The sequence below is a fragment of the Pinus tabuliformis genome, chromosome Q (genome assembly GCF_031772625.1).
Source record: "Pinus tabuliformis cultivar Carrire ecotype Pingquan chromosome Q, CPIR1, whole genome shotgun sequence".
NCBI classification, from domain to species: Eukaryota; Viridiplantae; Streptophyta; class Pinopsida; order Pinales; family Pinaceae; genus Pinus; species Pinus tabuliformis.
Genome location: NC_142296.1, coordinates 553,070,440 through 553,092,476, shown reverse-complemented (window position 1 = coordinate 553,092,476; position 22,037 = coordinate 553,070,440). Strand labels below are relative to the sequence as shown.

Genomic DNA, 22,037 nt, shown 5'->3' with positions numbered 1-22,037 from the left:
AGCAAAGGATTTATTGGTCTCAGCTTCTGCTTGAAAGGGATGGTGTCCTTCTCTAAAGGGATTTTATGCTGGATGATCTTTTTGTCATATGTTTTCAGGTCACTATATTCCCAGGCAAAGACATCAGCAAATTGCTTCATTTAATTTTCAGTACTCAGCACTTTGGTCAGCAGATAGGCGGGTGGACAGAATTATGTATCTTGGCTGACCTCGACCCCCCATATTATGCTTACAGACTGTAGATTGGTCTTCTTTCTGGGAAGCCTTATAAGGCACATCATTCTGGTCAAACAACTTTTCTAATGGAACCAAACCCTTAGGTATATGATTGCTGGGAAGTTGGACAATGCTTTCTTTACCAATTCTGTTTCTAAGCTGGGATTGGGGATTTTCTTCCAAGGCTTTATTTTCTTGGTCAATTTGCATTCCAGAGAAATGATCAATGACTTCTAGGAACCTATTAACTTCATCATCATCTTCAAAAACTTTCCAATGCTGGACATTATCAGGCAAGGACGGTCTGTATTTCATCTGAACTTCATAAACTAGTCTGGGAGGTATGGGAGGAATAAACATGCTAGCAGACACAACAAGGGAATTAGCAAGCTGGTTTTTGGCTCTGGGGATATATGAGATACAAAAATTACTAAAGGAATCTTTGAGTCTCCATACCTCATCTCTGGATGCTTTCAACCTTGGGTGCTTTGCTTGAAATGTTTTATTTACTTGCTAAATGATAAGATCAGCATCTCCAAACACCTTTATATTTCTAATTCCTCTGTCTTTAGCTGCATTAAGGCCCAATATTAGAGCCTCATACTCTACTATATTGTTTGTGACTTGAAAATCTAGCTTAAAGGACAGATGTGTGCTTTCTTGTTCTGGAGATATCAGCACCACCCCTGCTCCTGCAGTCTCCCTGGAACATGCTCCATCAAAGAACATCTCCCAAACCAGACTTCCTTGCTCTTCCTCGACCTGATTTGTTTGTTTCCTGAGCTGCATTGAGGCCTTCTGGGATTCTTCAATTTGGAGGATACATGCTCCAAAGCCGGTATCCACAGCATATATAGGATGATTAGAAGGATTCTTCTCATCACCGATGACGTAGGCTAGTTGTGCTTCTCTGTACAATCTCCTGCTTTCTCCTCCAAAAACTGGGACAGTGGCATAAGATAGATCATTTTGTAATGTCCCACCTATTCTCTTAATCCACCCTCTGCATGACAGCATGCCAAACTTGGGAGGGACATCTGCTACCACAATATACATCACCATACTCTTCATGGGCAGCTGAGTTAGGGTAATGGCTAGATCTTTAATCAACCCTAGACATTTCACTTTTCTTGAATCAAATGAGAATAAGTCATGATAAGGTCTAGTGATATCAAGGCCTAACTCTTCCATGATAGCTTTAGGCATCAAATTGTGGCTGGCCTCTGTGTCTAGCAGGAAATTGTGGAGGATTTTGTCATGAATGGTCAAGGAGACATAAAATGATGGAGAATTATTGTCAGTAGGTTCGATCATAGGGCTAAGCACAACTGCAGGCTTTTCATCTTGCAAATGGACATAGTCAGTGGAGGTTTGTGTGGCTTTAAGCTTAAGAGCCTCCAGGATAGGCTTTCTAAAGACTTCACTCTTTACAAGTTCTAACAGAGGCATAAATATTTTTAACTTCTGGACTTCTGACTCAAAACTGAAAGGGGAAGGGGACTTATCAGGACCTCGTACCTCTTGAGCTGGTGCTTTGAGGATGACTGGATTAGCTAATGGTCTTTTCTGTCTGATATTTTGTGACTTTGTCTGGACAGCAGCTCTTTGGGCAGGGTTCTCCTTGACATTGTTTACTTTTGACCTCAGATTATACCTTTGTTGTTCACCAGTCTATAGAACAGCTTCTCTGTCCCACTCTTGACTGATTTGGTCCTGTAGCAATGATTCTTCATATGCAATCGATGTCAAAAAGGTAGCACTACCTTTATCTTCCATGCAATGAATTTCATCCTCTTCTTCAAACTGCTCCTCCTCCATGACCACATTTTGGAAAGGAGCGTTAACCTTTTGTTCTTCATTTGCTTCTTTATCCCTTTGAATGATTTGCAACTGTTCATTTTCTCTTCTGAATGGATTTGGATTTCTTGGAGCAAATGTGTTTGGAAACCCTGCTTTCCTAGAACTCTGCTCGACTTTCAGCTTGGATATCTCAGCAGCCAATGACTCTATCATTTTAGTCATTTTATGTAATTTGGGTTCTGAAGATGAAGTAGAGGAAGAAGAAGCCTCACCTCTCTACCTCCTTCTATTAGAATGTGTTTTGAGCTTTTCTGCATCCATAATATTTGATTCCACCTCCAGTGCTGCATCTTGCATATCAGCTAGAGTGGCACATTTCCTTTCTCTCAAAAGCAGGAAGAAATCAAAGTCAAAAGCAATAGCATAAGTGAGTTTGGCAGAGGTGGGGGTAGGCTTCACTTCAATTGGTATCTTACTATACATATGGTTAAATCTTTTATTAAAATCGGGCAATGATTCCCCATTTTCCCTCTTTAGGTTTCAAAACTCTGTATGGTAGTAGAGCAGGTCTTTTCTATCTCCGCATTGCTTCAGGAATGCATCATGAAATGCCTCAATGTCTGTTATGGACCTCTGGGGCAATTCTCTGAACCACTTTCTAGCCTCTCCATCAAGGCTCTGGACAAACACTCTCATCCACACATCGTCCTCACTGATATCTAGGTTATCAGCATAACTATAAAAAGACTCAAGGTGTTCTTCAGCTGTTACTCCCTCTGTACTAGTGAATTTGGGCATATATTTATGATATTCTCCTGCAGGCATGGAATTCAGAGGAATAGGCAAGACCAAGGGTCCATACCTGGCAGCTATGATTCCTTCCATCTTCGTGGGAGCTTGTTGGCCTGCCATGATTGGGCTAGGTGGAAGGATACTAGCAGATTGAATGATAGGAAGTAATGAAATAGATGACAGACACAAAGGAATATGATGGACTGTATGGGAGGCCTTCTTTGGACTGAGATCCAAAGGGGAACTAACTGAACAAGGAGTTGTATGAATCTCTGAAGGTATTCCTTTACTAACAGTGCTGGGCTCTAAAACTTCCAACTGTATATCCTCAGCTATAACCTTATCTTTCAGAGATGCATAAGTTTTCTTAGGCTTACCTGATCTTGATGCTCCTTTCTGTGATGTTTTCTTCTGCTTAGCAATCTTCTCAGGGTTAGGCACTGGGTCAGCTGGTGATTTCTGAGGATTTCTCTGGGTATGCCTCACAAACTGAGCCAGAATTGAAATGTGGAGTCGCCACCAGGTAGGTTCTCCAGTAGAGTCGCCAGATAGATGATTACAACCAAAAATGTGTCCAGACTTTGTCTATCATCAAAGCATGGAACTGTGTCATTCTCCCAGGGAAGCTGAGCTTCAATCTCCTCTCCCTGGCAATGGTGCCAATCAATGTTATCACCCCAAGAAACTCTCCTAGGTTGTAGCTCGGAAATGCTCGGGACATCACAAACTCAACTTAAATGTTGGAAATGGATGAATGGAAGGAATGATGCATATTCAAGCTAGATAACCACTCCTACTTTGCTTGACTCCAGACATGCGTGAACACCCCCATACTACAAGGCTTTAGACCACCAATTGCTCACAGTTTAAGGATTGGGTGAATATGGAGAATACTGACCACACCAGCAGATGCACAGGACCTGTGATGGTCGGTTGCAACCAGTAAAAAAAAGGTATGCAAATCTAATTCCTTAGTGAACAGACAGGATGATAGCTCTCTGCCACTAAGTGAAAAGAAACCTGATTAACACATTCACTGATACATGCAAGATTCAAACACAGAGGTGGGATGACAGCCCCTCTAATGCTAAGCATCAAGAGTTCAGGAAAAAATGCATATCAAGCACAGCCTAGAATAGAAAAGAGATGGAAAGTGAGCAATTAACAACAAAAGAAGCTTGTATTAGTTGAAAATACCGACGAGACGCTGCAAGTATCAAAGCAGTTCCAGTCTTCAGAAGTTGAACCTTACATCAAGACAACAACCATCAACCCTGATTACATCTATTTTTTGGGTATATATAGAGTTTGATTACAAAAATGTTCTGCTATTCTACACGTGGAGGGGTCATAATGAACCACCAATCGCTTTAACTGCTTGGCAGAACTTCTGAGTACAATTTCTTGCTGTAGTGAACAAAATTGATCTTCTTGGATGCTCTTTTGTCCTTCTTGGGCAGGTGGGCTATTATATGGGATGCAATCCCATAATCAATGAATGCATTTACCTGCTTGACTTTGTACCTTTTCTCCTTGGCCATACTGTTTCTCAAACGCAGTCGTTGAAGATGAAATGCACCAGGTACTGGTAGGTGATCGCCTCCATCCTTCGGGTGCATGGCATGATCAAGGTGAGTGAACTGCATGGAAGATGTACGAGCAGGGCGGAGCAAGGACATCGGCCGTTGGATCAAATGGATGGATGGAGGAGATCGCTCAGCGAGGACTATCAGGAAGGTGAGGTGGGAGATGATCATGAGCCATTGGATCTTGGGCGAACAGATCCAACGGTCATCGGGCATAAGAGATGCATGGGAGATAACGAGCGGGGACGAAGGACGGGCGGTAAGCAGTATTTATCGCACTGCTATCGGTGGTCGGGCAGTAATCGTATGCAGCTGAGCGATTCCATTAGAACTGTGATGCGTGGCGATGGGGACAAACGAAAACCACTTTTGATCATGGTTTATCGTGCGGTTAGTTTGCGGGCGCGGAAAGAGAGGACGCCATCTGATCGTGGCGGGGGTGATCGGACGGCGGGGGTGATTGGATGGCAGGGATTTAATCGCATAGGTTGGTTCGATTAATGTGACGGGAGAGCCATTGGATCATGGTGTCGGGGGATCAACGGCTAAGATTAAGAGGTGGCGAAGAGTTATGGAGGTGCGGGGTCACATGTATATGGTGCCATGGGATTTTAAGCTTAGCGCTCGGGGCTTAAAGAAAAGCGCTTTATGTGAATGGATGAGGAAGTGGAGAAGGGTGAGGATAATCGGTGTAGACCCTTTCTGAGTAGAAAACTAAGGACCGAGTTTACTTTTGCTCCTCGAACAACAGCAGCATGTAGCAGAGCTAACAGGTCCCTGAACCGGACTGAGGATGCACAAAGCCACTGGCCTACTAACCCCTAAACTAGACTGTGGTTTGCGGTAAAGCTAGATTGTGTGCCTTGGTGGGCCTAGGAATCCTTGCCGATGAAAGGCGGGATATATGGTAAAGCCAAGTGGTGGATTTTCTCTCTGTTGGGTCTAGTGATTTCGGGATGGAATGCATGGTAAATCTTGGAGAGTATGTCTCAATGTAGGGCTTAGTCATCCCTGGATCGGATTGCTGATGCACGGTAAAGCTTGAGAGACTAGGAGGCACTCAAATTCCTCACGGTGTAGGCGGAGAACTCCAGTGGCATCCAAATTGATTGATGTTTTTGATGTGTTTTATGAGTCCCACATTCATGCTTGGAATATGGCATGGGGGTGATTGCCTGAAGAGAGACCTGGCTTAGCCAATCTATGGTCGGGTGGAACATGGTAGTCCCATCACCGGTTGGTTTCATTGCATTGATTAATGAGAAATTCATTCCATTGATTTTCATGTGTAAATGTACTGATATATATATGGATTTTGATGGATGATATGTTTATTGCATTTATGTTCTTATTATGCCGATTAGATGTATATTTTGTGATAGAAGTTATGTATGGCTCACAACATGTTTTTACTTGTATTTGAATGGATATGTTATCTATAACCTAATAACTAATAAGACAGCAAATGCCATGAGCAAATAATGGTTTATAGTGATCCTCAGATACGTATGAGATCCCTACACTTAATTATGGTGTTTACACTTGTAGCTTTTCAATATACCTAAGGGGGATAATATGGGTTACAGAGGGAGGTACCCAAGGGAATAATGTAATAATGGGATGGGCCATAGTAATAAATAAGGTGGTTAACCCGTATCATGTAAGAGACCACAAGTAGTTAGCAATAATGTAATAAACCCATGGTATTGGATAGATGGTATTGAGGGAACCATGGTAATGACCCATGGTATTGTATGTATGAGGCCTATATAGAGGCTAGAGACTCCCCATTGAGAGATGTCAAGAAATATTGTATGAACATGCATATGGATTGTGGAGTGTTCTCCTTCCTTAAGGAGTGAATGTATGGTGTTTCCCTACCTTAAGGGTTTGATATTAATAAAGTGAAGAATTTCTATCTATTTCGATCTTGTTAGTTCTTGGGTTTATTTCTATAATCATATATTTTTAGGACATATCTATAACAAGTGGTATCAGAGCACTTTCTTGGGGTATAGAGGGAGGTACCCCATATTATCCCCCCTATGTATACTACAAGGTTAAATGTTGACAATATGTTTGATGAAATGCCTGTCATGGCTAGTAGGGGTCTAGTTAAGGTCTTGTTGAGTTTATTGCCTTTGCTTCATTGCTTCCCTGTACTTTTATTAATTTCAAGATTTCATTCCATTCTGGGCAGTGGCCTAGGCTCTGTGCCTTAAAAGGTAGCTTAAATCACGGGGTCACTAACACAGAACTGACAAGTTTGGTCCACAGTGGCTGGCATGCAGGCCTATGAGAGTGACTTTAGGTCTCTTGTCACTCCCTTGCCCATAGCATGAGAGCGACTATGGCCTCAGAGGTCCACAACAATAATGGGACCCAGGGATAGGCTGTCTAAGTGGTCGATTTGTCTTCTAAGGGTTCTGTTGATGATGTTGGATGACTGTGTGTGATGTTCTATCGATTCCACTTCCTTAAGGTCACCTAGGAGGTCGAATCTAATCATAGTAGCGTCTTGTCTCTTGTTTACCCCGATTGGTGTGGTTACTTGGGTGGATGTGGGAGGAAGGTGTTATAAATGATGTGTGTTAATGTGAATGATATACTCTGATGCTTATATATTTAGTTGTGTATGGACATATGGGTGATTTCAAAGTTAATAAAGAAAATAAGATTTGGGATTAAAAGTTAAAATTAACATTAATTATTTATTTAACCCCTCCTCCACCACCCCCTCTCAGTAATTCCTTAATCGAACACCACCTTCATCAAAACAATTTTGTTTGATGCTATGTTTTTCTCATACAAATCATGCAACTTTTTCCATGATCCTTTTGTTGTCTTCTCACCAACCACGTTGAAGTAGTCATTCATTTGCTAGGTATTGTCAAATTGTAGCAATGACCTTCTTGTCTAACAAATTTCCTGGTTCATCTATCATAGATGAGAGTTTCTTTGCCACTCACTTAATTGAAAAATACTATTCCTTCAAAATCAATAGATCATCCATTTGTGATTCTCATAGGGAGTCCTGTTCAACTTTTCCATATCACTGGTTGTAGTTATCTCCATATTTCTTAACAAACCTACCTTACATCAATAACAACAACAACCTATGCTTTGGGGCTCATATACCAATTGTTAATAATGAAAACAAGAAGACAAAAAAACTTTAAATAAAATAGAGTAAATGCTAAAAGCTACCAACATTACACCAAATTTAGTTAGAAAACACAACAATGTTAATTACATTAAGCTTAAACTCAACTATAAAATTGGAACGATACAGAGAAGATTAGCATGGCCCCTGCGCAAGGATGACACGCACAAATCGAGAAATGGTCCAAATTTTTTTTACTGAAAAAAAAAACTAAACTATAAGTGAGCCATTGTTTCACCCATTAAATTTTGCCTCTCATTAAAAATGAGAATTCTTAGCATATTTATAGACTTTATTTTATATAAATACCATGTACCCATGACTCATTTAATTCATTCATAACACTAACTTTAATTTATATATATATATATATATATATATATATATATATATAATTTTAAATTGATTGGTTCTTATATATAACAAAATAATCAATGTTAGGTTAATTGGTGGACGAAAGCACTTATGCTATTGAGAGGTTAAGGGTTCAATTCTTTGGACACTCTCGAGCTGGCACAATTTCATGAAATTAGCAATCACCGAACTTCGAAACTCTGAACCACATTTAAATCAATTGGTAACTCCAAGACTCCATCAATATTACATATTGAATAAGGCGTCGTCTACCAAAAAAATATTACATATTGAATAAGGCGACGTCTACCAAAAGAAGACTGCATCAATATTACATATTGAATAAGGCATCGTTTACATATTGAATAAGGCGTCATCTACCAAAAAAATACTCCATCAACATTACATATTGAATAAGGCGTTGTCTAGCTAAAAAAGACTCCATCAATATTACATATTGAATAAGGCATCGTCTACCAAAAAAATGGCAAGAATCCGACATTTTTTTTTTCAAAAAATCTTGAAAGAAGAGTATTTGAATCATGTTTTTGATGGTGGAATTGGACGTATTGGCATATTGAATAAAGGGTTGTCTACCAAAGAAAAGGGCAAGAATCTGACAATTTTTTTGTTTCAAAAAATCTTCAAGTAAGAGTATTTGAATCTTGTTTTTGATGGTGGAATTAGATTCAGCACCATCAAAAACCCTTAGCGCACCCAAAATCCTGAAGTTTGACAGTTATAACCTAAATTTACAAAAAAATCTTTCAAATTTTATCAAAATTGTACCAAATTTTCTATAATTTTCTGACTACATAACAATGTAATGTAATTAAGAGAAATAAAAAGTATATACTCGTGTAACCCGATAAGTATACGTTATATTCTTAGACAAATGGATAACCGTGACAAAATCAGTAACGTATGATGCATCACTTCCGACAAATAAGAAATCATAGTACCGAAAACAGGTACCTGACAAGTATGCCCGATATATACTACACAAATGGATAAGCCTGACAAAACCAGTGACGTATGATGCATCACAAGTTATGTGCTCCGACAAATAAGAAATCATAGTACCGAAAACAGGTGATTTGACCGTCAAATAACTATGTCAAATTTGACGGCTGAATCTCTTTTGAAATTCCAACCCTGACTCATGCATGAAGTAGTGAACTTAACCTGCCTGGGAGACGGCCTGCCCATCTCTCTCACATCACGCATGAAGTATTGAACTTAACATGCCTGGGAGACGGCCTGCCCATCTCTCTCACATCATTTTCCAATGATAAAAATTAGAAGCCAATACTTAGTCAATACGGATACGACTGCGAGGACGAATTCACCTTCTATCCGGTGCGCTCGTCAAGGTCAATGCCATAGTTTTTCACATGCTCAGCCTTAATGAGTACAGTTAGGTGGTCACATATGTAATTTGGAAATTCTCCACCTGCTGTTACCAGACAAATCCACATATATAAATATATTTATTTATTGCATTCTATATTACAGCTGGGAACTTGCACATTCCCTTCTGTTTCTTCTAATTCCATTGTAATCCATACTTGTGGTCTTGTAGAATCGAAAATTTACTTCAACTACCATGGCCATTTATTGTTTCTCTCTGTGTTTTAATAGGAAATTGAGTTCTTTTGAAGATCTGACGAATAATGGTTATCCACCTACTTATATTAAATATTAAATTTTTATAAGGGACACATTGAGATCAGATAATTTTTAAAAATAACATTGGATATCATTTTCATAATGAAACCAACTATAATATCTAATGTAGATTATTTTAATAATTTATAAAAAAAATATATTTTAAAACATTTTCATTGTCTTGATTATAAATTACATTGGTTGGTTCGAAACGGGTCGACAAATGGTATTTCATGTGATCTTTCCCAAATTTTTTTTTGTAAACTTGATATGGATCACAGAAGCCTCAACTCTACAACATCTTCATTGTAAACTAAAAAATAACTCATATTTTAGGTAATGCTTATATAAAATAATATCTAGGTATATTATGTGGAATTTTTTAAATATAATTTGATAATTAAAATTAATATAGGTTTATTTTAATTTTGGATTTATTAAGAGTGGATTAAATCTTTTAAAATGTAAATTTATTTTTGAATGTAAAATTTAAAGAAAAGTTTGCTCGTGGAGAGATTTAATTCCTTCTAATGCTTGGTAGATTTGGATTTAAGATGAATATATGTTGGTTTTTTTTGGTAAGTCTAAATTTTCTATCAATTCATGTCAAAGGTACATCATGAGAAGTTCGGACACAAAAGTCTTCCAACCTCATTCCTACTGGACTTGTTTCCCATGACAACGACAAAATTAGACTTAAAGACCACATACAGATAGCCCAAAAAAACTAGAAGATCCCAAGAACCAAAATGCAACCAACATTCATCCTTGGTCAACAAAGTTACTCAGAGCTAGAATTTTCGGTCCATTTCCTAGTGGCGGAGGACGACAAAAGGCTTCATGAACATGAGCTTCCATATGTTCCATCCTACCTTCGAGACGATCCAAGCTCTCATGAATCCTTCTCTCGCCACGACACAGTGAGACCATCCTATCCATCATGTGTCATTGATTATGTTGAAGGTCATTCATAAAAGCAATAATTCCATTTCGGTCCTCATGTCGATCATGTGCTAGCTGCTCTAGAGGCATGGTAACATTTTGAATCTATGTTTCTAGAGAATCCAATGGAGGGGCAGTTTTACTCTTCCCGACAAAAGGGTTGGTTGTTGGTCAACCCCTTCCCCAAAATATCGATCTTCTACACGATGGACAATGCCTTTGCCTCATGACCCTACAACCTTGCGAGCACATCCACATTGGCATTGCATGGGCCTTGAGCTTACTACCACATGCCACCAACCCAAAGCCTTCCACTTTGTATACCGACTCTTGTGAAAATCCTAGGTTGTATCAGTAGTAACAACTCTAATGTGGAATGTGCAATGAAAGTCATGAAGATACCATATAGTGACAAGTTGACACCCTCCACTAGCCTTCTTGGGATATACCAACTTCTTCCCACACTAGACACACACCACAACCAAGGGCCCGACCTACTCCAGTTCCCTTGAGCTTAAGATAGCTCCTAGACCTCGCAAAAGGAAGATAATCCTTGCAGGCAACGACACCACCTCACCAATGGACCACCATAGATGAATTGTTGACGAGGAAAGAAACATAAACCAAAATTAGGCTATTGTCACTAATGATAGCCTCAACCTTAAACACCAGGAGCCATACTACTGCTAATACTGAGAAACTAACATACCAACAGAAAGACAGAACATGAATTAAAATTATAGCTAGACATGAAAATTTTACCAACGAGATGGAAGTTGGAGTGACCTAGAGAGAAGTTGGTTTGGCAGCCAGATCCAATTGTTGTCCTACTTACACCAATGCCAAAAGCTTTCCCACTATCTGTATAGTTCTCCACAATCCTAGGTCCCAATTTTTTATGCACTGAACCACCGCCATGAAGGAGGTAGAACCACCAGGTCCTAAAACAATGATCACCCTTGTTGTCTTAGTTTGTAGGGCAAGGGATGGCAAAAGACAGTGAGCCACCATGCACTCTTAAAGAAATGTCTCTCATTAAATTCTTGTCACCCATTACCTTATGCCACTAAAAAAGTCCTCGGGAAGTCCAATTATCAAATACACCAATAACACATTCGAGAACCATCGGTTCCCACTCGCCACTAGAGGCTTCTTCTACATGCTTCACATGGGAAGGGGATTAAATGCACTAACCTTTATATCACTCATTTCTGATATCACTCCCATTAGGAAATCTATACTAGTTTATAATAATATTATTTGACTTATATAAATTTCACATCTCTATATGTAGAAATATTCTTATTTTTTACTTTATTAAACCCTGATAATACGTCTATTTTTTTTACATGATTTATATTTTTTTATAATTTAAATTTTTTAATACGATATACACAATATATATATATATATATAAATTTTAAAATGTTTATTATAAATATTGAATTTTATATGTTTATTAATTAAATTTAAATATGAGGAAATATAATAGTTATTAATATCAATTATTCTTTTAATTTATACGGTTAATAACTTAGTTATTATTTATATATTTATTATTTATATTATATTATATATATTACACATTTTTATATTTATATGGTTAATCAATCATAGTTATTATTTATATATTTATTATTTATATTATATAATATATATTTCACGTTTTTGTATTTAGAAATGTTTTTATTTTTTAATTATAGTTCTAGTGCTTTAATTTATTAATTTTTTTAAGGTTTACAAATATGAATAATTATTATTTAAATTTATCTTAATATAATATGCATATTATGATTTTTTTGGAAATAATTGTTTGTAATTTTATTAATAAAATCAAAATTATAATATAATAAATTGATTTATTATTTTTATTATTTTGTTATTTTTTAATTGAGCCCTTATTATACCTAAAAATACTCCTCAACTTCGTCAAAAATAAAATAATAAAAGATGCAAATTTATTAATAATTAAAATTACAGAAGAAAAAAAAATAAAAAATTAATAATAATAATTTTAACTATAAAATTATAAAATTAAATTAAACTATAAAATGTCATAGCCCATAGTATGGCATTGTACACAATATTTGTTATGATGAACTCTATTTAAAAATTTAGCTTAAATCCATCCTAATTTCTAAATTTCAAACTTGATCCCTCTAGATGCTTGGTTTATCCATACTTAAGATGGATCTAAGCTAATTTTGCATAATGCTTTATTTTATAGGTATTATACTATATTTTTAATAAATATTTATACTCATCTACACACTATAACATATTCCTAGAACAACATTTAAATATTTACATTCATTTATAGAAATTACAACATCTTTTATGTTAAATTCTAAAACAACTTTTTACAAAATAAAATAAAATATACTCATTCTTACATTTAAATATTTAAATAAATATACCCGTATATACCCGTTCTTAAATGAAGATATAATCTTACAAACGAGAATGTAAACATAGAGAGAGATGAAGATCAATGTGGTGCACAACTTTTTTTTCCACAGTGAGATAGTTTGGATGAGCATGTGTGTTGAGAGGTGTTGTTATAAATATAACCCTTAAGATGATTTAATAATTTATTTATTTATATTATTATATATATATATATTTTATGAGTTGAGTTTTAAGAATATATTACAAAGAGATGTGGTTTCGTAGGGTTATTGTACATTGCATGTGATGGTTGAGATTGCTCACCCATGTTAAGTGAGAAGGTTAAAACTAGTCTATTATTTATTGTTTTGATTTTTTTTGCTTTTGTTAAAGGATTATACTCATGGGTAGAAATAAAGTAAGTTATATTAGTAATTTAGTGGTTCTTCATTTTAGATTATAAGTTAGTATGATAAGGGTTTACCTAATGAGAGTATGTAAAGGGATTTTTGTTCCACCATGCACGCTAACAAGGTATCTAATTAGTTGTTGCAGTATTGTGTTGTGGATGTTGAGTGTTCTTTTGTGTCTAGCATGAATATTAGTGGATTTATATTGAGATTTATTAGTATTTATATTAGCGGATTTATATTGAGATTTATTAGTATTTATAGAAAAATCTTGTGGATTGAGTTAGAAAGAGAAACTTTCAAACATTAGTTAGTTTATAGGATTGACTTGGGGTGGATGTCAAGTGAATGCTTATCATGGAAAATTTTAGGGGCGAATTTTTGTCCTGGGGCAAAATTAAGGGGTTTTATATTTTTATTGGGCTAATATTTTGTATCACTGTGCATTGTTACAAATTGCCTCAAATTTATTTTATAAAAAAATTAGGTATGGAGGTTATCTCACCTTATTTTAAGGGAGAGAGTAGAAAAAAGTAAATTTAGCCCTTGAAATTAGGAGTTGCAACCTTCGATTCGCCTTAATTTTCAAGAATAGGTATTTATGATAGTTATTTCACCCTCCACATTCGGTGTAAAAAGGTTTTTGCTTTCATTTTCCCGTATTTCATGGTATTGGAGTTAATTTCGAGAAAATGACCTTATTTTTTGGAGCAAATGGTGACAAAAGAATAATTCATTTTATTTAAAAATTCAAGTCTCTTATTTTCATGTTTAAAGATTGAATAATGTTATTGTCATATTCCAAGTTTGCATCTGTTTAGTCATAATCATATAAAGAATAATGGAAAACATTTTTTTATATTTACTCTATAAGTCACCTTATATTTACGTGTAAATAAATAAAAATATAAATAAAGTGGAGTATGATAAATAAATAAAACCTCTTTTTATACTTACTCCAAAGGTATGGTAAATAAATATAAATAAAATAAACTAGAGGTATGGTAAACTAAATAAAAGCTCCTTTTATATTTATTCCATAACCCGCTTTCTATTTAAGAAGGCTCAAAAAAGAGGTTTTATTTAAGTGAATCGTATGGCCCAAATACCATATTTATAAAAGAGGTATAGTAAATTAATAAAAATATAAATAAATGAGAGGTATGGTGAATAAATAAAACTTTATATTTACTCCAGAAGTCGCATTATATTTAAGAACACCAAAAAATGTGTTATATTTAGGAAGAATAACACTATCACAATAACCCTTTGGTTATCTTAGGAAGAATATAGGAGACGTTTCTCCTATAGATAAATGACTTGATTTGTATGATTATAGGCAACTACTCATTTTGTTGGTTCCATTAAAGGGTATGCTGCAAATTTTGAGGGAGCGTTCCTTTCATTTTGTGCATCCTTTGGCATTGATGTCAAAGGGGGAGAATAAGTTTCTGAGTGGAATGATTATTGATGATACGAGGAGTGTATATATGGAGGAGAAACCTACTTGATTTCAGGGGGAGTTGCTACAATGGAACTATTTCCATCAATGCCAAAGGGGGCAATTTTTGGATAGTTCTCATTATTAGGATGACAGGTGGCATCGAGTGTGTTGTATTTATGTCAAATGGCCTGCATTGATGCCATATCCATAGTATGTTTGGCGTTGAGGTGTTTTATTTCTTATTATATTGGAGTTATAGCCTTGGCCATAGTCAAAGGGGGGGATATAACATTGATTTTATGTCTGCCTTCGGATATTAGTTCAAATTCTCCTAGAAGTGGCACAATTGTATAATGATCAAAAAGAGATTTCCAATAGTATAATAAAACCTAAAAAAGGATTTCCGGAGTGAAATACATGTCCATTTAAAGTATGCAGATAAAAAAGATCAGTAGGCAGGATTCCATGGCTCAACGTTCGGTCGCTCCCTCATGTCTTGCCAATAAATTTCTTTATTTCTGAATTAGGAGGATTTTGGAGTAATTTCGGGACTTAGTCATAGTTAGGCCTAGTTGGGAGGTCACTTGTTCAGGAAATTTTAGCAAGAGTCCAAAGTACTGGCCCCCCAACCCCTAGCCTCTGTGGGACTAGCTATAAGAGGCAAGCATTAATTCGCTAGCAAGGGTGATCAGTGGCACCACTTGGAGGTGGCCACATGATCTCAATGACATCAATACGAGGTGACATGGTAGCACAGGAAGAGGATATGTGGCATGTGTTTTTGGTATTTTCAAGTGGGACAAATCTAGGTGACACATGTCACCACATAGGAGGCAACACATGCCCAAGATGACATCAACGTGACGTAGTAGGCTGATGTGGTAGGATAATGAGGTTTGTTCCAGGGGGTCAGTTTGGTGAATTTTTCCCATGTATTTGGTTTTCAGAGAAAATAAAAATAAAAGGACAGTTGCGCCCCAAACCCTGCCTAATCGGGTCTCCAGCGAGTCATACCATCGACCTATTGGGCTTCAAAGTAATGGTTTGATTGATCCCTGACCTCCAAACCCCGACTAACATTGAAAGGTGTGCCCATATTTGGTGTTAAGGCCATTTAATACAGAATAAGAAATATTTGGTGATTTTTCTATCAAAATTTAAAGGCTTGCTAAATGTTGAAACCTTCGTTAAATCCTTCAATTGATGAAATTAATCTTAGAACCACAAGAATCACTCACACAACGAAATTAAGGTTGATGATACTGTAGTGTACTAATTCATAGAATTTGGTCAATGGAATTGTTGGAGCGCATTATTTCAATGATGGATTTTCTCTACAGTGTGACCAAAAGAAAAACGAAGTACTCCTTGTGCCATTCAATATTAAATGGAAGAAATCCTTTCACATGGCTAGAGAAGACTCAAGATCCTTTCAAATTCTATGATTTGTACAGAGTTGAATAAAACCCATGGTCTCATGAAAGGTTGAAAATCCACAATACGTTTTATGCCATATGAAAATTGATTGAACCAAGTATTTCAATTGTACCGAGAAAAGAAAGGTGCAATCAAAATTCAATTTAGCAGTGGAAATCTAATTGCATAAGAAAAGAGAGCCACAATGTATAATTAAAATCTCAAAAGGTGTGTTAATGGATATAGAGTCTTAAAGTTCCAAGAGATTTTGTAAGAGTTCCCACAATCATGTTCTTAATTGAAGACCAGTGAGCCATACTGATGTATGTGTGCATTGAATGATGAGTTGGCCGACTAATGATTGTTTTGCATGATGCACTTGAATGAAAACTCTTAGATGTTGAGTTTTTGGGTCGAACACTACATGTGTTGAGTGTTGTTGGCTTTGGGATAACTAAGAGTGTATTTAGTGGTGTGTATATAATGAAAGGAAAATAGAATAGTTGTGAGAGTAACAAAGTTGGAGGTAAAAATAAGAGGCCAACCGAGAGAGTGGATGCAGAAAAGAGAGGAAGAAGTTGTAAGAGATAGTAGACTAGGTTCTTTATGCTTTTTGTAATTGAAGTAGGCCACTGTCATTAGTTTGAAAATTTTATGAAAATTGGGCCAATTGGATGAAGTAGGTTGTGGCCTACATTTATAAGAGGTTGGTGCCTCTTGGCAAGTTGTGGTTTGCTGATTTGAAGGGGTTTGGGGCTTCCCATGAGTGGGTGATCACAAACAAATTGATGCAACTAAGTAGAAGCTTAGATTACAACATATTGACAAACATATTGGTGATTTTTCCCTTTTGGGTTTCCATGTCAAATTTTTGTGTCCATGTGTGTATGTTTTTCATGTTAATGATGTAATAACCCTGGTGAGAATTCCATGTAAAACAAGTTAAAAACAATAACCACGGATGAAAGGGACACTTATTCAAAGATGAATGTTGGGAAAGACATCCTAGGGGGGTGTTCATTTGGTTGTTTATGGCTAAGGAAATTGGCAAAAGAAATGGCTAAGGCTTTGGAAAGGAAAAAAGGCATTTTTGGCACATTTATTTATGAAAATAATGGAAATTAGGAGCAAAGGGAGGTGGAAAGTCAAATGTTGCATGTGAGGAGTAAAATGAAGGAAAATAATGGAAAATGAAGAAAATAGAGGCCTCATTCATAAAAAGGCTTCTGAGGACTAGTTGGTAACATTTTGTCAGTCTAGCTTTGGAGCTCTTTCATTATTATCTCTCTCTCTCATACTCTTCGACACTTAGAGTTTTCTTGGAGCACTTTGGCATCAGAGCTAGAAAGGCAAAGAAGGTAAGAAGAAGCGAAGATCAAGCAGGGAAAGGCAGGATCAAGCAGCTACAATAGGCTTCGTTGTAGGTATCAACTTGCATGTGTATTTTCCTTGTTGTATTTGGCATGCATGGGATTGCATGTGTTTCTTTTCTACAATGGCATGGGTTTTTTCAGGTGTGGCATTATTTTTAGTCTAGCCTTGCCATTTCCTGATAGCTTTGATGATATTGGTTCTATCATTCATTTTATGTGGGATGGACGAATTAGATTCAAAACTGAGTAGGGTGGATCTCCAAATTGATAAACAAATAGTGTAGTGGCCCCTGAACTGGACTGAGGATGCGCGAAGCCACTGGCATAGTAACCCCTGAACCAAATTATGGGTTGCTGTAAAGCCAGATTGTGTGCCTCGATGGGTCTAGGAACCTTTATTGGTAAATGGTGGGATATACGATAAAGCTAAGAGGTGTATTTTCTCTTTGTTGAGCCTAGTGATTTTGGGATGGAATGCATGGTAAATCTTGGAGAGTATGTCTTGATGTAGGGCCTAGTGATCCTTGGATTGGACTATCCAGGATGGAATGCATGGTAAATACTTGAGGGTATGTCTTGGTGTAGGGCCTAGTGATCCCTAGATCTGATTGTCGATGCATGGTAAATCTTGAGGGACTAGGAGGCACTCAAATTCCTCACGGTGTAGGTAGAGAAATCCGGTGGCATCCACATTGATTGTTGTTTTTGATGTGTTTTATGAGTCCCACATTCATGCTTGGAATATGGCACGATGGTGATTGGCTGAAGAGAGACTTGGCTCAACTAATCTATGATTACGTGGAATGTGGTAGTCCCATCACTGGTTGGTTTCACTGCGTTGATTAATAATAAATTCATTCCATTTATTTTCATGTGTAAATTTACTATATATATATATATATATATATATATATATGGATTTCGATGGCTAATATGTCTATTGCATTTATGTTCCTATTATGTTGGCTAGATGTATATTTTGTGATAGAAGTCATGTATGGATCTTACCATTTTTTTACTTGTATTTGAATGGATATGGTATCTATGATCTAATAAGTGATAAGGCAATAAATGAAATGACGAAATAATGGTTTATAGTGATCCTCAAATAAGTATGAGATCCCTACACTTAATTCTGTTGTTTGCACTTGTAGGTTACATGTTGAAAATATGTTTGATGAAATGCCTGTCATGGCTAGTAGGGTTTTGGTTAAGGTCTTGTTGAGTTTATTACTTTTGCTCCATTGTTTTGTTGTACTTATTTTTATTTCAAGCTTTCATTCCATTCTGGGTAGTGGCCTAGGCTATGGGCCTGAAAAAGTGGCTTAAATCATGGGATCATTGGACTTGAACTGAAAAGTGTGGTCCACAGTCATTGGCATGCATGCCTATGATAGCGAATTTAGGTCTCTTGTCGCTCCTTTTCCCATAACATGAGAGTGACTATGGCCTCAGAGGTCCAGAACAATAGTGGGACCCAGGGATAGGCTGTCTAGGTGGCTGACTTGTCTTTTGAGGGTTCTATTGATGATGTTGGGTGACTCTGTGTGATATTCCGTCAATTCCACTTCCTTAAGGTCACCTAGGAGGTAGAATATGATCATAGCAGCCTCTCGTCTCATGCTTATCCCAATTGGTGTGGTTACTTGGGTGGATGTGGGATGAGGGTGTTACAGAGTGGTATCATAGCATGGTTCAACTCTTGGACTGGATGGGTTGAATGTGTTAGTCATGCATGCATGGCAGTTGCATGTGTGTCTCTTACACTTGTTACATTTGCTTAATGATGGATTAGGGTTGTAGTATGGTCATCATGGAGAATTTGATGTTGATTTCATGAAGATTATTTGACATGAGTATATGACTGACTGTATATGGTTATTTGTCGCTTACATGTTGATTTTATGTCACCTACTTACATCCTTGTATGTTAGGTTACATTTTAAATATTTTGATTACATGTATTAGTCTTTAGATTGATTGCAAGAACTAATCTATTATGTTCGACTACATGTGTTTATGCATATTTGTAGTTGGTTAAGCATTTCTTATGAATATTGTCAGTTGTAGGTAGCAATGCATATAATGGAGTAATGGTTGTTGTCATGCATGAGGTCCTATCATGCATTGTTGATATGGCGTTGCATTGTTGACTGGATCCTAATTAGAGTGATGATTATGTATTGTTACAATTACTTGTGAATGTCTATATGCTATTATGTCTATGTTATACATGTATCATGCTGATCTGGTGATCTTTCAGACAAGGTATCCTCCCCGAGCTATATTGAGGTACGTTGATTTATTGTGATTTTGTTTATTTGACATATTATGCATTGTAGGAAGAGAAAGATCAAATGGCTAGAAAGGTGGTAGATTATGTAGAATCTCCCTATGCATTAGGTGAACAACGGGGTGTGGGGCATACTTTTAATTTAGCAAATACATTGAGAATCTTGAAGGAATAGATAAGGAGTTGTAAGGCAGATAATGACCAGATCATACAGGCACAAGAGAAGCAAGAAGATGTTAATGCTACACTTCTTCATAGTTTGTTAGAACTGCAGCGACAAGGGCCACTTTGGATCAACCATGCACATGAGGATGCGACTAATGGATCATATGGAAGTAGATATCCTAGTAGACACAGGTCATATAGATCTGGCACAGTGAGATATGGCAGGTTGTTGGACACTCCAGAAAGGAGGGGCGATGAGTACAAGTATTATTCTAGTTATAGTTATGATAGACATCATGATCATCGTCACTATCATAATTACAAGAGGAATGATAGGGGATACTTACCGGATGGATTCAAGAAAGAAAAACCACCCACTTTTGATGGATATGTGAAGAAGCCAGAATATGTAGAGGTTTCGATACTTGGGATGAACAAATTCTTTGAGTTGCATGAGTACACAAATAACATGAAGGCTAGAATAATTGTCTTTAGCTTGAAAGGTAAAGTGTACATCTAGTGGGAAGATGTTAATCAGGTTAGAGACATTAGGATAGAAGACTTGGGCTAGTTGGAATTCAAGAGGATTCTTAGGAAGAAGTACTTGTCAGAAAGGTACTATGATAGTAACACAAAAAAATTCTGAGTTAAATATGGGCTCAATGAAAGACAAAGAGTACATGACTAATTTTTTGGAACTATTGGGGTATGTACCATATCTTACTGATGAGAAGGCTAAAGTTCATATATTTGTCAGTGGTTTTCCATTGGTGTTTAGAGATCGGATTGAGTATGATGAGCCTCGGTCACTTGAGGAAGTTATTGGGAAATTGAAGCATTGTTATGAGAAATAAAAGCGTAAGAATGAATCTAAGCATGAATGAAACGGAAAAGACAAAGGTAGAGGTAAATGGAAGCCTAAGAGGACAAGGCCTCAACATGTAGATGGGAAAGAAATGTAACTCAGCAAAAGAGATTTAATGCAGCTAGACGGGGACATGGGTCACAACAACAACAACAACAAAAACAACATAGACGTGAGGGCACTGGTCAGTTGGTGTGTTAGACATGTGGTGAGGAACACCTTAGGAGAGATTGTCCGCAACATCAGGGTGGAAGGCCTAAGATATACAGCGCACAGGATGCGTAGACTGTTCGGGATGTTGGTCAGGATATTCCATGTATCTATGCAGTAGTGTACAATGGGCAAGAAGAACACTAGAATCTATCATTGAGATGGATACTAAGCTTTGTGAACAAGTTATTTCTATTTTGATTGACCCTGGATCTAATTATAGCTATGTTAATCTTGACTTGGTGGATAAGTGTGGTTTGAAGAAGGAGTTGCATGCAGAGTCCTGGTTAGTGTAGTTGGATACAGGTACAAAGAAGTGAGTTCATCATTGGGTAAGAGCTTGTGAATTTGACTTAAATGGTATGCCTACAACAACACATTTTAATGTATTATGATTGGGTTCATACAGTATGTTATTGGGCATGGATTGGTTGTATCTACATAGAACCAAGGTTGACTACTATGACAAAGCTATTGAATGTATTGATGACAGCGGAGAACTCAGAGTCTTACAAGGTGAGAAGAAAGCCACATCAGTTAGGATGGTGACAACTATGCAAGCAAAGTGTAGCAACAGGAAAAGGTGCAAGATATTTGTATTATACATTTCTAGTGATAAGGATAAGGAGGTTAAGGATGCAGATGTGTTGAAAAAATATCCAGTGTTGCAACAGTTTCAGGATGTATTTCCTAAGAACATTATAGAGTTTCCACCTCACAGGGAGGTATACTTTTCGATCGAGTTAGCATCAAGGGAAGCTCAAATATCGAAAGCACCTTATAGGATGAGCACACCTGAGTTGGTTGAGTTAAAATTGCAATTGAAGGAAATGTTGGACAAGGGATACATTAGGTCAAGTGTATCACCTTGGGGCGCACCAGTCTTGTTTGTGAGGAAGAAAGATGGCACCCTCTGATTATGAATTGATTACAGGCAGTTGAAAAAAGTGGC

The 22,037-nt window shown here is 36.9% G+C and overlaps 1 non-coding gene across 1 annotated transcript; it reads left to right on the top strand.

Annotated features, from left to right (window-relative positions):
• The first annotated feature begins 7,648 nt into the window (after positions 1–7,648).
• On the top strand, positions 7,649–7,750 carry LOC149220643 (U6 spliceosomal RNA). Its single transcript, XR_016249782.1, has one exon. It is a non-coding gene; the product is annotated as a U6 spliceosomal RNA (small nuclear RNA).
• The last annotated feature ends 14,287 nt before the right edge of the window (positions 7,751–22,037 follow it).